This window comes from Odocoileus virginianus, chromosome 18 (assembly GCF_023699985.2).
Source record: "Odocoileus virginianus isolate 20LAN1187 ecotype Illinois chromosome 18, Ovbor_1.2, whole genome shotgun sequence".
In the NCBI taxonomy this organism is placed as follows: domain Eukaryota; kingdom Metazoa; phylum Chordata; class Mammalia; order Artiodactyla; family Cervidae; genus Odocoileus; species Odocoileus virginianus.
In genome coordinates this window covers 45,811,429-45,826,934 of record NC_069691.1, presented here as the reverse complement: position 1 = coordinate 45,826,934, position 15,506 = coordinate 45,811,429, and the positions used below count along the sequence as shown (strand labels likewise).

Genomic DNA, 15,506 nt, shown 5'->3' with positions numbered 1-15,506 from the left:
CCTGTTGAGATTGGGTTATGTCTTTTAATTTATTGGTTCCTTGATTGTTGAAGACGTGGGATCATTCCTTCTGTTGATGGGTTGATAAGTGCACTTATTTAGTCAGATGGCAAATATTGATTTCTCTTGCAGATATTTTTATTTTTTAAATTCATTTATTTTTTTAATTGAAGGATAATTGCTTTACAGAATTTTGTTGTTTTCTGTCGAACCTCAACATGATCAGCCATAGGTGTACATATATCCCCTCCCTTTTGAACCTCTGTCCCATCTCCCTCCGCATTGCATCCCTCTAGGTTATACAGAGCCCCTGTTTGAGTTTCCTGAGTCATTCCTGTTGGCTCTCTATTTCACATCTGGTAATGTAAGCTTCCGTGTTACTCTTTCCATGGATCTCACCCTCTCCTCCCGTCTCTCCATGACCATAAGTTGACTCTCTGTCTGTTTCTCCATTGCTGCCCTGTAAGTAAATTCTTCAGTGCCATTTTTCTAGATTCCATATGTATGCATTAGAATATGATATTTATCTTTTTCTTTCTGACTCACTTCACTCTGTATAATAGGTTCTAGGTTCATCCACCTCATCAGAACTGACTCAAAGGTGTTCCTTTTGATGGCTGAGTAATATTCCATTGTATATATGTACCACAACTTCTTTATCCATTCATCTGTTGGTGGACATCTGGGTTGCTTCCGTGTTCTAGCTATTGTAAATAGTGCTGCAAAGAACAGTGGGATACATGTGTCTTTCTCAACTTTGGTTTCCTCAGGGTATAAGCCTAGAAGTGGGATTGCTGGGTCATATGGTAGTTTCATTCCTAGTTTTTTTAAGGATTCTCTATACCGCCTTCCCTAGTGGCTGTATCAGTTTACATTCCCACCCACAGTTCTTGCAGATATTTTTACCCTGACATGCCTTTCTGTTCTCTCTGAGGTTACCCTAGCTGGGACCATAACTGCCTTCTAGCTGGTTTCTGGAACCTTCCTTCAAGCTTGCTCGTACATCCTGTAATCTGTCTTTTGAATTTGGAGCCTTTATTATTTCTACTAATTAAGAAATGTCAGTGTCTGGGAGACATCTTTTATATGTTTATCTCTCCTTTTTTAAAAAAATATTTACTTTTTATCTGGCTGTGCTGGATCTTATTTGCAGTATGTGGGATCTAGTTCCTGGACCAGGGATTGAACCCAGGCCCCCTGCATTGGGCGCGTGGAGTCTTCCCCACTGGACCACCAGGCACGTGTCCCCCTCCTCGTTTTCTAACTCGCGTACTGTTTCGCTGTTTTGTTTGTATTTTGGGCCCCCTCCCCTTTGAGGCTGTGAACTGGGATCACAGTTGGAAGGTGGGATCACTTAAACCTTGGGCCTCGTGCGGTGCTCTGCAGGCCGAAGTGCTCCGTAAACGTCTCTTGACTGGTTATAGTCCTAGGTGCTTGTTCTCTAAAGCTCTCTATCCTCATGTTAGCCCCAGTGAGTAGTTGGAAAGGTGATTTGCGAGTCTGGGAGTTAGGTGTTATGGAGAGTATTTCTCAGGACAATGGTAGGACCTGATGAGCCATCTCAAACCCACCCCACCATGCTGGGTGCGACTTTCTAGAAAGAAATTCTTGTGCAGTAGATCCGATCGCCTGTTGACTGATGGCACTGTATTGCTTTGTTTTGCTTTTCATGTTTTGATAACAACCTTCTGTTCCAATGCTGTTTCATTGATTATATCTTAAGTATGCTGTTTCCTGGGGATCTTAGGACCATACTGTGGGATAAATTTCCTTGGGAAGAATTATTCAAAGATTAAACAGTTCTTTTTGTGACATACAGATGTTGCAGACTGGGGGTGTTGTAGGCTCCATTTACATATAGATGTTCATTTGGCCTGCAGTTTCAATACCTAAAAATTGAACAGTTTCACATAAAAATTCAAATTTGTAGTTTTTCCTAAACAACTTGAAAATCTGGCATCAGTGAGCTCTTTCTCCCTGATAAGGTCATGACCTGTTTAGATCCCCGGTTGGTAGGTGCAGCAAATAACTTCTGTTATTTGTCCGGTCCCTGTAGACCTTCCCATGTAATCCTTGCTGTAAATCCTTACCAGCTTCTGTCACCAAACATGTCCTTTCCTGACCGGGGCCCCAGGCTTTTGAGTTTTGAAACTCTTAACCTCTGTACTGGTACTGAATACGTTATGTTCTCAATTTTTCTTTAGTTTATTGTTTGAGTTTAGTTTATTTGTGTTTAGTTTATTGTTTGAGTGCTCAGTCATGTCTGACTCTTTGTGACCGCAGGGACTGTAGCCCACTAGGCTCAATTTAAAAAGAAATGCTATTTTCAAAAACAAAAATACATAAACTTGTAAACATATATTTACTGAAGAGGAGCATCATTTTATATTTTTGCAAATCAGTGAGTTACACTGAACGTTTGATAATTTATAAAGTCATATCAACAGTTAAAGAATTCACATGGTTGGTTTATTGTTTAACCATGTGAACTCAATAATTGTTGATATGACTTTATAAATTATCATAACACATTGTTTGCAAAATGTAAAATGATGCTCCTCTTCAGTAAATAATCTTTATATATTTTTGCTTTAAATACTAGTATTTTTTCTTAAATATGTTATTTATGTAATAAATCTTGCTATTATTTTAGAGTTTCTTGGCTTTAATTTCTAACTAAAATTTTTTTCTCTAGGCTATAACCCATGTAAAAAGAAGCATTTTAGGATCCTCAGTTGTTGAAGAGTGTAACAGAGTTCTGATACCAAAAAGTCTGAGAATCTCTGATTGTAAAGGACGATGTGTTAGCCCAGGTCAATCAGAATTGTCTAAGGCACTCACCAAAATTTTAGAACATAATTATTTTTTCCATCATAAGCAATATCATATGAATCAACACTAGGTCCCTGCAAAAGTCTGTTGAACCCATGGTATTTCTGAAGTGTATGCTGCTGTTTAACTAAGACGTTTAGGCAAGTGATTCTGTGAATTCGGACTTCTAATTTAGAATGCCAAGAAATTTAACTCTGTGTCTTTTGGGGTAGGAGGCCAGGGATTCTCTGGTTCTATTAATTAAGCCTTTCTGATTGTTCTCTTACTCATGGTAGAGAGAGTTTGTTGTATGAACAGTGGGAAGAGGGTTTGAAGATCTGAGATGGAATTTTGTTGTGACTGGAGATTTTAGCGGGGAGACTTTCAAACAAGATTCAGATGCTAAAGGGCTAAAAGCGTGAGCAGTCGAGAAGAAAACTGGGGTTACTTGGAGGTTAGAGGGACATGAAGTAATCCCACCTGCTTCCGTTTGTGGGTGAACAACCTGGAAAAGCAGGTTCCTGCAGGCTCACCTTTTCCCAGTCGCATCTTTTCATCCATCCACCTTTTACTGGTCTCCTGAAGCAAGGAGGGGATCTTTTTGCTTTCTCTCTGCACTTTGGCTTGCTCTGTCTTGTCATAGAGTCCTCACCTTACATCACTGGAGTAATTGAACAGTTAAAGCAAGATATGGGTAGAGAAGAGGAACTGTTTTGCTGTGGTGACATAGAAAGAGGCCGGTAGGCAGGATGGAGAGAAATTCCCAGCAGCCATAGCGAGGGCAGGGACCAGTTCGATTGGGCACCTGTTCAGGTAGAACAGTGTGTGTAGCTAGGACACATGGATCTTTCTTGTTCTCTAGTTGCAAATACCTATCTTGTCTCTCTAACTATTTTTTAAATCACTTTGGTTTAGAAATTGAATCCTATCTAATTACCCTTCTGATTTAAAGGATTTGTAGGATAGGGTGTCTTTATATGTTAGGATCTAGCAGAGGATTAGGCTCCAAGGTGCTCCAACAATAATTTTAGACTGAAAAACACAGTGTTTATCACCATGTATATTGTCCTGTTGCCTTGAGAGGAGAGAGGAAAGTCCTTAGCATACATCTCATAAAATGCTGTAGAACTGGAACAGGCTCTGAAAGTCCTGCTAGAGTATATGCAGAGAAGATAAGATTAGATGTGATTTTGACTGTAGTTAAACCAGTTTAACTTACTGTTGGAGGGGCTTTGGCCTCAGTTTTCACTGCCTGAGGGGAGCAGGTTCTGATGACTTGGTCTCTGCTCTGCCTTGCAAGAAGGAGCTCCTGGTGGACTTCCTGGTGGTCCAGTGGTCAGGACTTTGTCTTCTAATGCAGGGGTTGCGGAATCGATTCCCGGTCCGGGAGCTAAGCTCCCACGTGGCTCTTGGCTGAGAAAAAGACTTTAAAAATGGTTTGCATCAACAACATCTTAAAAAAAAAAAAGAAGGAACTCCTCTGGGTGTTAGACTCCCAGGGTTGGTCTGTTCTCCATAGGGTGGGTTATGTGACACTCCTGTGTCTACCAGGATATTTAAAGGAGACAGAAAAGGCAGGAAAAGAGTATGAAAAAGAATATATATATTTATTTATATGTATAACTGAATCACTTTTGTTGTACATCTGAAACTAAGCATTGTAAATCAAGTGTATTTCAAAAAATTTAAAAAATTGATCTGAAAAAAAGCAAGAAATTTTCGACAAAGCAAATATCTGGTTACTGTCAACAAGGTGGGCTTGCTTGATTATAAATTTATATGTCAAAAACTTTAATAAAGTTTAAAAATATTCCTGAGTAAAAAGATAGATAACTGTCAAGATTTTAGATGTCAGCAGAAAGTAGTCACTGCGAGGGAAAAAAGGAATGCCAAGACTAATTTTACTTTAATTTTTACTCATAAGTACAGTAATTCAAATTTCAGGATACCTGTCAGTTTTTATGTAGCTGGCAGGACTTTGGAAGTTGACTTCGTAATGCATAAGCAGTTTTCACTGGAGTTCCTTGTTTTGCAAACTGGGATTTTTATAGCAATTTTATGCAATAATTGATGTATATCTTAAGTCTACATTAAAGCAGATCTTTTTCTCTTTATTTTTTAGATGAAACGAACACTTAAATAATTGTTTTGTAAAAATTTATTTTTTATTGAAGTGTAGTTGAATTACAATATGTTAATTACTCTGTACAGTAAAATGACTCAGTTGTGTGTGTGTGTGTATATATATACATACACATATATATATACACACACACATTTTTTTTCATATTCTTCTCCATTATGGTTTATGACAGGATATAAACACACACACACTGTGCTGTACAGTAGAACCTTGTTTATCCATTTAAATGTTTTAAAAAATAAATTTTACCCTATGAAATGAAAACCACCATGAGAATCAATACATAGTAGCTTATAATTGCCCTTTATTGTTTTGTCAGACTTAACATATTCCTCTATGTAGAAAACTGGGAGACTTGGTGTTTTGGTCACATGTCATAGACTTGCTTGCTCAACTTTATTCTCATCAGATGTTACCACAACAGAAACCCTGTATGTAAGCAAGATCTTTGTTCAGTTTTTACTTCCACTGAGTCATTAGTCTAGTCAGCCGCCCTTGTAATCTGCTATGTTCTTCAGGGGCTTGGAAACTGCCATGTAATGGGAGGAACCAGACATTGAATATACATTTGGTACAATTTCGCATGAGTCATCTAATTAAGTTATGTAAGTAGTACAGGAAAACCCTATTGTATGAATGTCCTTTCTCTGAAAGCTAGATTTAATAGGACTGAACACATACACTCATCTTTTTATCTGCTCCTATCAGGAAGGATGCTTAAAAGTAGGGTATTGGGACAGAGACTGGTCGAGTCAGACCTTGGCACTGAACTTGGACTTTGTGCCTTTCCATTTCCATAGGTTTTCCTTGAATTTTCTGACACAGACTTCATCTTTATCCTCTGTATCAGACACCTCTTCTATGCCGCTTCGGAACCTCTTGGCCTCACTCTCCCCAGAGCCTTTAATCACTCTTCACCCCTGGCTGCTGCCAACTCAGACTGGACCCAGCCCAGCTTGACGTGGACACAGGCTGACACCTCATGCCTCACCCCCCTGCCCCTCTGCTCTGGGGCCACAGTCCAGGACAAGCCTGGGTCTTTGGTCTCTGAGGAATCCACGCTAAGAACATCCTTTCTGCGTGCCCTCGGTCTGTACACTAAACGAGTTCTCTGTATTACATTACAGTTGGCCTGTTGTATTTTAACCTGACTCTGAATTTAAAAATTAGGAACAGGTTAGGTCTGTTCTTCACAGTGGGGATTAATTTTTAATTCTGTCCACCGCAGAAGCAGTAGATAGGATCTAGGACTGAGGTGTTATTGGTGGAATTAGCCGTCATCACTGCTTGTAAGGGTAGGAGAAGGTGAGAGTTGGTTGAAGGGCATCAGAGGAGAACGACTCAGACTAAGGTTTGCCTTCTGGATTTCCCATTATCACTGGTGTGCCTTTGGGAGTTTTCATGACTTCCCTGAGCTTCAGTTTCCTTTTCTGTAAAATTGAGGTGAGGACACCATTATACGCATCTTGCCAGATCGCTCTTGGCATAAATTAGTTATTTATGTTGAATGCCTGCTACATGGTTAGGTACTTAGTAGATGGTAAGTGCTATTATTCCTTGATTTGTTTCTTCTGATCATTTTTTCATTATAAAAATTTTACTCATTGAAATACATCATATTTTAAGTAATTTTTTTCCAGGCAACATTGGTGCATACTTATTGGCCAGGTTAGACTAATAACCATGCCCTCCTCTAGGAGATCTTCCCAACCCAGTGGTCAAACCCAGGTCTCCCACACTGCAGGCGGATTCTTTACCATCTGAGCCACCAGGGAAGCCCAGGCTAACAACAGCAGTAACAAATCATGCCCTTTTGCTTCTTAATTGGCAATGATAATTGGCAGTTATCTTAGGTGACTTAAGCTATAACTCTAAGTGTGGTTTATTAACCCTCCAGATAGCAAGTACAAGATGTTTATTTCAGGCGTTGTGGGTTTCCTCTAAAGAGCATCAATTTGCGTAATATTGCTCAGAGTTGGTTTCCTTGTTCTGAGCAAAGAGCTATTGTTATCATAGTCAAAGCAACTTCATGGTCAAGGTCTTTGAACACTGAGAAGGTGTAAATAATGCAGAGACAGCTAGGGTAGTGTTCTTGGAAATATAAGAAGTGAACAGAGAATTTAGTTTGGGGATCTTCTCACTGATGGTAAATAGCATTTGTAGGCATTATTATTTCTTACAGTGTGTTGGATCCTTTGCCAGGGGTTTTACCTACAAGTTCAGTAAAAGCACTTAAAACAGAAAATATAGGCACCATGATTATCTCAGATTTTTCAGAAGAGGAATGAGGCAGGAAGCTGTTATATCACATAGTAAGTGGCAGAACTAGGACTTGAACTCAGGTCTGCATGAGCGCCTCTCTCCAAAGCCACCTATATTCACTGCTTCTTACTGCTTTGTAGGATTTCACAGAAGAGTCTCTTCTTGATCTTTAGACGTTTGAAAATGTAATTGCTTTTAGAAAAGTAAAAAAAAAAAAAAGAAAAATATAGTTGGTAAATTCAGATTAGAGCAAAACTGTGGACGTTCAACAATTACCCTGGCAAGGTCCCTGAGAAGGGAAAGATAAGTATGACCTGCTCTTTTTTTTTTTTTTAATATTTTGTTATGTTGTTCAGTCACCAGGTTCTTTCTGACTCTTTGTGACCCCTTGGACTGCAGCATGCCAGGCTTCCTTGTCCTTCGCTGTCTTCCAGAGTTTGCTCAAACTCACTGTCCATTGAGTTGGTGATGCCATTCAATCATCTCATCTTCTACTGCCTGCTTCTCCTCTTGCCTTCAGTCTTTTCCAGCATCAGGGTCTTTTCCATTCCAGCTCTTTGCATCAGGTGGCCAAAATATTGGAGCTTCAGCCTCAGTCCTTCCAGTGAATATTCAGGGTTGGTCTCCTTTAGGATGGACTGGTTTGATCTCCTCGAAGTCCAAGGGACACTCAAGAGTTCTCTAGCACTACAGTCTGAAAGCGTCAATTCTTTGATGCTCAGCCTTCCTTATGGTCCATCTCTCACATCCATACCTGACTACTGGACAAACCATAGCTTTGACTAGATTGACCTTTGTTGGCAAAGTGATGTCTCTGCTTTTTAATATGCTGCCTGGGTTTGTCATAACTTTTCTATAAGTATATATACTTGGCTAAGCTGACTCTTAGTTGTGTCACGTGGGATCTAGGTCCCTGACCAGGGATCGAACCCAGGCCCCCTGCAGGAAGCTTGGTGTTTTAGCTGGCGTCCCTGGACCACCAGGGAAGTCCAGACTTGCTTTTTTTTCTTTTAAAGGAATTACATTCTGGACTTCAGGAAACACATCCACACCTAAGGATATTACATTTGTTAATTCAACAACTATTTGCTGAATGCCCTGTAAGTGTGTCAGTATACTATTGACCCTTAGAGAAGGATGATGCATAAAAAGAAATTTGGTCCCAGGCTTCATGGAGCGTCTTAGTCTATCACGGGCATTACAAACTGGTCTAAGACATTTGGGTCATTTATAATCAGACATTAGTAAGCTCAATGATGAGAGCTGGGGCTTTCCCACGTGGCACAGTGGTAAAGAATCCACCTCCATGCAGAAGATGTGGGTTCGATTCGTGGATCAGGAAGATCCCCTGGAGGAGGACAAGGCAGCCAACTCTAGTATTCTTGCCTGGGAAATCCCATGGACAGAGGAGCCTGATGGGCTAATCTATGGGGTCGCACAGAGGCGAGCACAGCTAAGTGACTGAGTGCGCGCGCACAGACACACACACAGTATGTCAGCCACGAAGTTCTGATGAACACACACACACACACACACACACACACGGTATGTCAGCCATGACGACCTGACGAATGCTGTCTCTCTCTCTCTCTCTCACACACACACAGTATGTCAGCCATGAAGTTCTGATGAACACACACACACACACATGCACACACATGGTATGTCAGCCATGACGATCTGATGAATGCTGTCTCTCTCTCTCTCACACACACACACACACACACATGTGGTATGTCAGCCATGATGACCTGATGAATGCTGTCTCTCTCTCTCTCTCACACACACACACACATACGGTATGTCAGCCATGACGACCTGACGAATGCTGTCTCTCTCTCTCTCTCTCTCTCACACACACACAGTATGTCAGCCACGAAGTTCTGATGAACACACACACACACACACACACACACATGGTATGTCAGCCATGACGACCTGACGAATGCTGTCTCTCTCTCTCTCTCTCTGTCTCACACACACACACAGTATGTCAGCCATGAAGTTCTGATGAACACACACACACACACACACACACACATGGTATGTCAGCCATGACGATCTGATGAATGCTGTCTCTCTCTCACACACACACACAGTATGTCAGCCATGAAGTTCTGATGAACACATGCATGCACACACACACGGTATGTCAGCCTTGATGATCTGACAGATTGCCTTTCAAAGGTATTAGCAGGCGCAGCGTTAGTCATACAGCCTGTTCCTGTGAGCTCTGTGAAGTCACAGCTCTCAGACAGGTGCCTTGCCTGAAAGCTTCCCATGAGACCAGCGGAGCAGGATTCAGGACCCTCTGCTTAGAATTATGTGGCAGAGTCTGAATTCAGGTCTGCCTAGAGTCCTAAGCCGAGAACCCCAGACCGATGGCACAAGATGCCACGGTTGCTAGGGTCTTAAATTTGTCTCTCAAGACTGGAGGTACCTGTGTGAGATTTCTAGTCAGTGTGCAGAGTTTAAACATGGTGCATTTTACTAGTTAAAAATTATTTCTGATGTTCCGTGTGCTGAGGCTGGAGTGTTGTTCAGAAGAAAAGATAGCCAGACCTGTTTTTGCATGAACCCATTTGGCTATCTGATAAAGTCTGTAGACCTTTCTCAGCATAATCTTTCAAAAGCATAAAAGGCAAAGGATTACAAAATAAGCCAAATATAATGAAATACAGTTTCCAGAATATTTTTAAAGACATGTAGTGCAGTAATACGTGCTTCTTTATTACTGTATTGACTATGAAGATCTAGTGTTGGGAGTAATTCATTTCAAAGTTGTGATGAATATAAATACAATAATTGTAATGATAAGAAAATAGCTATAATGTTTGTTGGTGGCAAAATCACTGCTAATTTTGTAATTTATTGCCTATATTGAGGGTAATGGCTAAATTGCTGTTAGATAGTAAAACATGAAAGTGTAACTTTTTCCCCTAACCATTTTTGCAGATGCCCATTCATTCTATCAGGGTTAAGAATCCCTACTCTAGAGTGTGCATTTTTAAAATAATTATTTATTTTTAATTGATGGTTACAGTATTGGTGTGATTTCTGTCATACATCAGCAGGAATTAACCATAGGTGTACATATGTCCCCTCCCTCTGGAGTGTGAATTTTTGATTAGAATCTTCTGTCACCTGATGAAGCCTGGAGTGTATATTTGTGATTAGGATACCGAATGTCAAGAAATTAAACTTAATGGATTAAAACTTAACACTTGCCTTTATTGCTATTTTTTCTTTTTAAAAATAATTAGTAGGAATAATGAGACTGTACAAATAACAAATGCAGTGTGTGAAAGTTCCCTAGGAGAGAGCTGTGAAGTGCTATGGGACTATTCCGAAGTATTTTCAGATAAAGACAAAAGAATCTTAATAAAGACATCATGATGAGACAATCTAGACAGACACGAATGCAGTGTTAGGAAGAAGTTGGGGGGAGGCGGGGTGAAAGTTGCAAGTACTATAATTTATGAAGGTTGAAAAAGACATCGCAGAAAAACATGATTAGGACTTTCTTCTGTCTGGCTCAGAAATAAAGACATTTCAGATACAAAGAATAGCATGATGGTTGGCATGGACAGTGGGAGAGCCTGGAAGGTTCTTCCACACATGAGTGACATAATTGTCCAGTCACAGCTTTAAGCACTTTATACATGTTATTTAATCCTCACAGCAGTCTTATTATTTGCATTTTTTTGCGGGTGGAGAAACAGGCATGGAGAGATTAAGAATCTTGCTCAGAGTCAAAACTAGGCCTTGTCTGGCTCCACTGGACTCAAAATGACTCAGTATGAGATTACACTGACGACTGTGGAGGGTAGATTAGGCGGGAATGCGAGGGGAGATTGGAAAATCGGTTCAGAGATTATTAATGTGATGGGGCAAGAGATGCCAAAGGTGGCCTGAACATTGAGTGTTGAGAACAGGTGAAAAGAGTTTTCGTCTTGGAAATCTGCACACTGATGTTTTTTGGGGAGACAGCACCCACAAAATAGGAGATTAAAGTCTGGTGTTTCTGAGTGGAGAGAAGTTTCCCCAGCCAGTTTAAATATGTACTTGGCTGAATGAATGCTTGTGTTACCAGTTCTTTCCTGAGTGCAGAATATTCATTACTGGCAGGATTTTACTATAATCACCAGGTAGCATTTACAGTGAGCACCCCTGTAGCCACTTGCCTACCTAGGATCACCAGGGGAACAGTTTGCCAATATTAGGTTTTGTGGTGACTAAGCTTACAGGTGTAAAAGGTACCAACGCCTTGTCAGAGAGAGGAAACATTCAGAATCTGGCTTATTTGCTAACAGTTCGAGAAAACTCAGAGAAGTGGGAGGAAAGGCTTTAGGTCAAGGGCTGACTAACCATTCATTCAGGGACTGGAGTAGGGTTGTTTCATCTTTGAGGTGAAATACAGCAAACACCCCCTCAGTCCTGACTTTGCTAAGCCCTGCAAAAGAGGTTTCTGGCAGCTGTAGTGAGTTCTCTCTCAAACAGATTCAAGAGGGCTCCAAAAATGTGAACTTCCACGGATAAATAACCAGGGTCCATAGTTCGCCACGTAATAGATCATCAGAGCTATATGAGAGTTTATAAAACATAACTAATCCACGTTCAGCCTTTACAGAGAGGTGGAGTCTATTGGTTCCTGGACTCAAAACTTTCCATTGGCGGAGTCCACATCCAGCTCCTCACTGATTGGACAGACGTTCCCTAGGCGCCTGTGGGCGGGCTTCCTTCACCCACACAATCCTTCTAGCCCTTTCTTCTTCACTTTTGCGGGCCCAGATATCTTTCACTTCAGCTCCCTGATATTTCTGGTCAGAAACGTCGTTGACTTGTTTTTATTCTGCCGTAAAGCACTGAGAACTTTCGGGTAATTCAGTCTGAAGTGGTGACATCTTCCCCTCATAGTCACTCAGATGTGCTTTCTTCTACATTCCCATTTTTCGTGTCCATGTTTTTATTTTTCACTTCCTTGTTGACAGACTAATGGTGTGATTTAAGCTAAGGTTTCTCAATGTAGAACTTCTGTTTGTTAATTGTAGTTATCAAATTGTAGGTTTCCAGGCTGGGAAATAGAAACAGTTCTTTTCTATTCTTAATACTCATCCCTAGGACAAGGCATTCCTTGGAAGGCAAAGTACTTTCAAACAGCCAAAGCAGGAAAATGGGATTTTTTTTTTTAGGATGCAGTGGCTAAATGCACAGATAAAATTCATGCCATTTTCTCTCCTTATTGAATCTTTATTGAATAAAGTAGCTGAGATCTACTCTTTAAAATCGAAGTATAGTTGATGCCCAGTGTAGTGTTAATTTCTGCTCTCCAGCAGAGTGACTCAGTTATACGTGTGTATATATACATTCTTTTTTATATTTGTTCCATTATGGTTTATCCCTGCACATTGACTTATAGTTTCCCGTGCTGTACCGGAGGATCTTGTGGTTTATCCATTCTGTACAAGATAGTTTGCATTTACTAACCCCCAAATTCCCAGTCCGTGCCTCCCCTCCTCTCCTCCCCGTGACAATCCCAAGTCTGTGTTCTGTGTCGGTGAACCTGTTCCTGCTTCATAGATAGATTCATCTGTGTCATTTTAGATTTCACATACAAGTGATATCATATAATATGTCTTTCTCTTTCTGACTTAGTTCACTTAGTATGATAATCTCTGTGTCCATCGATGTTTCTGCAAATGGTGTTATTTCATTCTTTTTTATGAGTCAGTAGCATTCCATTGTGTTTATGTATCCATTCAACTGTTGATTGACATTTGGGTTGTTTCCATGTCTTGGTTGTTTTGAATAGTGCTATGATCAGAAATCTGTGGATCAAATCATAGCTTCATGCTGTGAACATAGGAGTGCATGTATCTTTTTGAATTATAGTTTTGTCCGGATTTATGCCCAGGAGTGGAATTTCTGGATCATATGGTAGCTATTTTTAGTTTTCTGAGGAACCTCCATACTGTTTTCCATTGTGGCTGCGCCAACTTCCGTTCCCACCAGTAGTGTAGGAAGGTTCCCTTTTCTCCACATACTCTCTGGCATTTGTTGTTAGTAGACTTTTTAGTGGTGTCCATTCTGACCAGTGTGAGATGGTGGTGGTTATTCAGTCGCCAAGCTGTGTCTGACTCTTCACGATTGCATCTCACCAGGCTTCCCTGTCCATCACTGTTTCTTGGAGTTTGCTCAAGGTTCATGTCCTTTGCATCGGTAATGTCATCCTACTATCCTGTCCTCTGTCACCCTCTTCTCCTTCTGCCTTTAGTCTTTCCCAGCATCAGAGTGTTTTCAGCAGTCAGCTCTTCACTTCAGGTGGCCAAAGTATTGGAGCTTCAGCTTCAGTCCTTCAGTGAATATTCATGGTTGATTTCCTTTAGGCTTGACTGGTTTGATCTCCTTGCAGTCCAAGGAGTCTTCTCCAACACCACAGTTCAAAAGCATTGATTTTTTGGTGCTCAGCTTTCTTTATAGTACAACTCTCACAACCATCCATGAGTACTGGAAAGACCATATCCTTGACTATATATAGACCTTTGTCGGTAAAGTGATGTCTTTGCTTTTTAGCACACTGTCTAGGTTTGTCATAGCTTTTCCTGCATTTCTCTAATAATTAGCAAATCGAGCATCTTCAGATTTTGGTATGGGGGGGTTCTCTAACCCCACATGTACCAAGGGATGACTGCACTCTTCTGTTTCATTAAGTACATAGGAAAAGTCAGATCTTGATTTTAAAAGGTTAATGGACTTTTTTCTCATTCTTACATAATTATTAGAAGAAAGCTCAATATACCAATTTAATATACATGTTAACCCAGGGAACACCATTTCTTCATCATACTCCTTGTTTTGTAAATAATTTCTGGTTTTAGTTACACATTAAATTTTATTATTACAGATCAATTAATGAGAAGCAACATATTGATCCATCTTTTATCTGTTTTAAATTACTAGATATATATAATTTAAATACTTGTTTAATTACTTTCAGTAATCTATCTTACAAAATGTATTCTCTAATATACACCTCCTTGAAATGAATGTTAACACTTTTATTAGAATTTAAAAATGAAGTCAGGTTGTTTTGTATGGAAAGTGTGTTTGACTTACCTGATTAATTTGATAATAACATAATCAAGATTTGATAAGATATGTAAGATACTGATTTAATAATTAAGTCACATTCTAGTTATAGTGCAAACTTTTCCATAAATTGAATCAGCTAAATGTGTAGCTTCAGTGTTTTTATGAAAATTTATTGAAAGCACATTGTAAGATGAAATAATTTTTCCAAATAGTATTCTTTTGTCAGAGGTATAATGAAGTTAACAAGATTTGATTTTTTTCAATCCTTTGAGTTTTAGAGGTTAAGTAAAGTTCCGATAAGTGAAACAATAGCAGGTGTGATTAACTTGAGAAGTTATGGTAGAGTCTTTGGCCTCTATCCAGGAAGCTGAGAAAATGAATGCTCTATGACCTGGGTTACATTCCTTTTGCCAGTCAGGTAGTTTCCAGTTTTTGCTTTCAGGAGACCGAATTGATTCATTAGCTTATAGAGCCTTAAAAATAATGTCTAGTATTAGATCATTCTGTTTTTTTTTTTGTTTTTTTTTTTTGCTGTGTACCATGGCAGGAGTGTGAAGATTTGAGTGACGTTACTATAACAAACCTCCTTCCAGTTCAGTCCTCTTACGTATTTTAGCAAGATTTTCAGTGCTTCTCGTGTGTGCTTGGTCTCTTCCGACTCTGTGACCCCATGGACTGTAGCCCGCCAGGCTCCGCTGTCTCTGGGATTTCCCAGGCAAAAATGCAGGAGTTTGCCATTTCCTACTCCAGAGGATCTTCCGGCCCAGCAAGCACACCCGCGTCTCTGGTTTTCTCCTGTGCTGGCAGGCAGCTCCTTCACTGGCACCATCTGGGAAGCCCCTTCAGCGCCTTACTCTGTACAGAAGAAAGCAGTACCATGAATGCTTAATGCCAGCTCATTTCCAGTAGTAAGTTATAGAAATCCCATGGACTCGTTTCATTATAAGATGCGTTTCCATTACAGTTTTTACTTAATTGTGTTTATCAAAATTTGTGATGTATTTATTTTGCTCTAGTTAATTATGTGCTACTAATAATTGTAGTGATAACTCAATGCAGAAGAAGAGTAACCTGAGAAATTTAAAGTTTTAATTTATATAGATATTTTTGCAGAAAAGCCTGATAGAGGGTTAACAAAAGACTTTACATTAGGATAAAATGTTTTGTGCAAACTATCAATAGAATGGAATTTAGAGAC

The 15,506-nt window shown here is 39.9% G+C and overlaps 1 protein-coding gene across 2 annotated transcripts in view; it reads left to right on the top strand.

The window, feature by feature from the left end:
- The window catches only part of KIF13B (kinesin family member 13B), a 203,025-nt gene that overhangs the window by 32,817 nt on the left and 154,702 nt on the right, over positions 1-15,506 (top strand). The gene's annotated exons all lie outside the window — the stretch shown is intronic.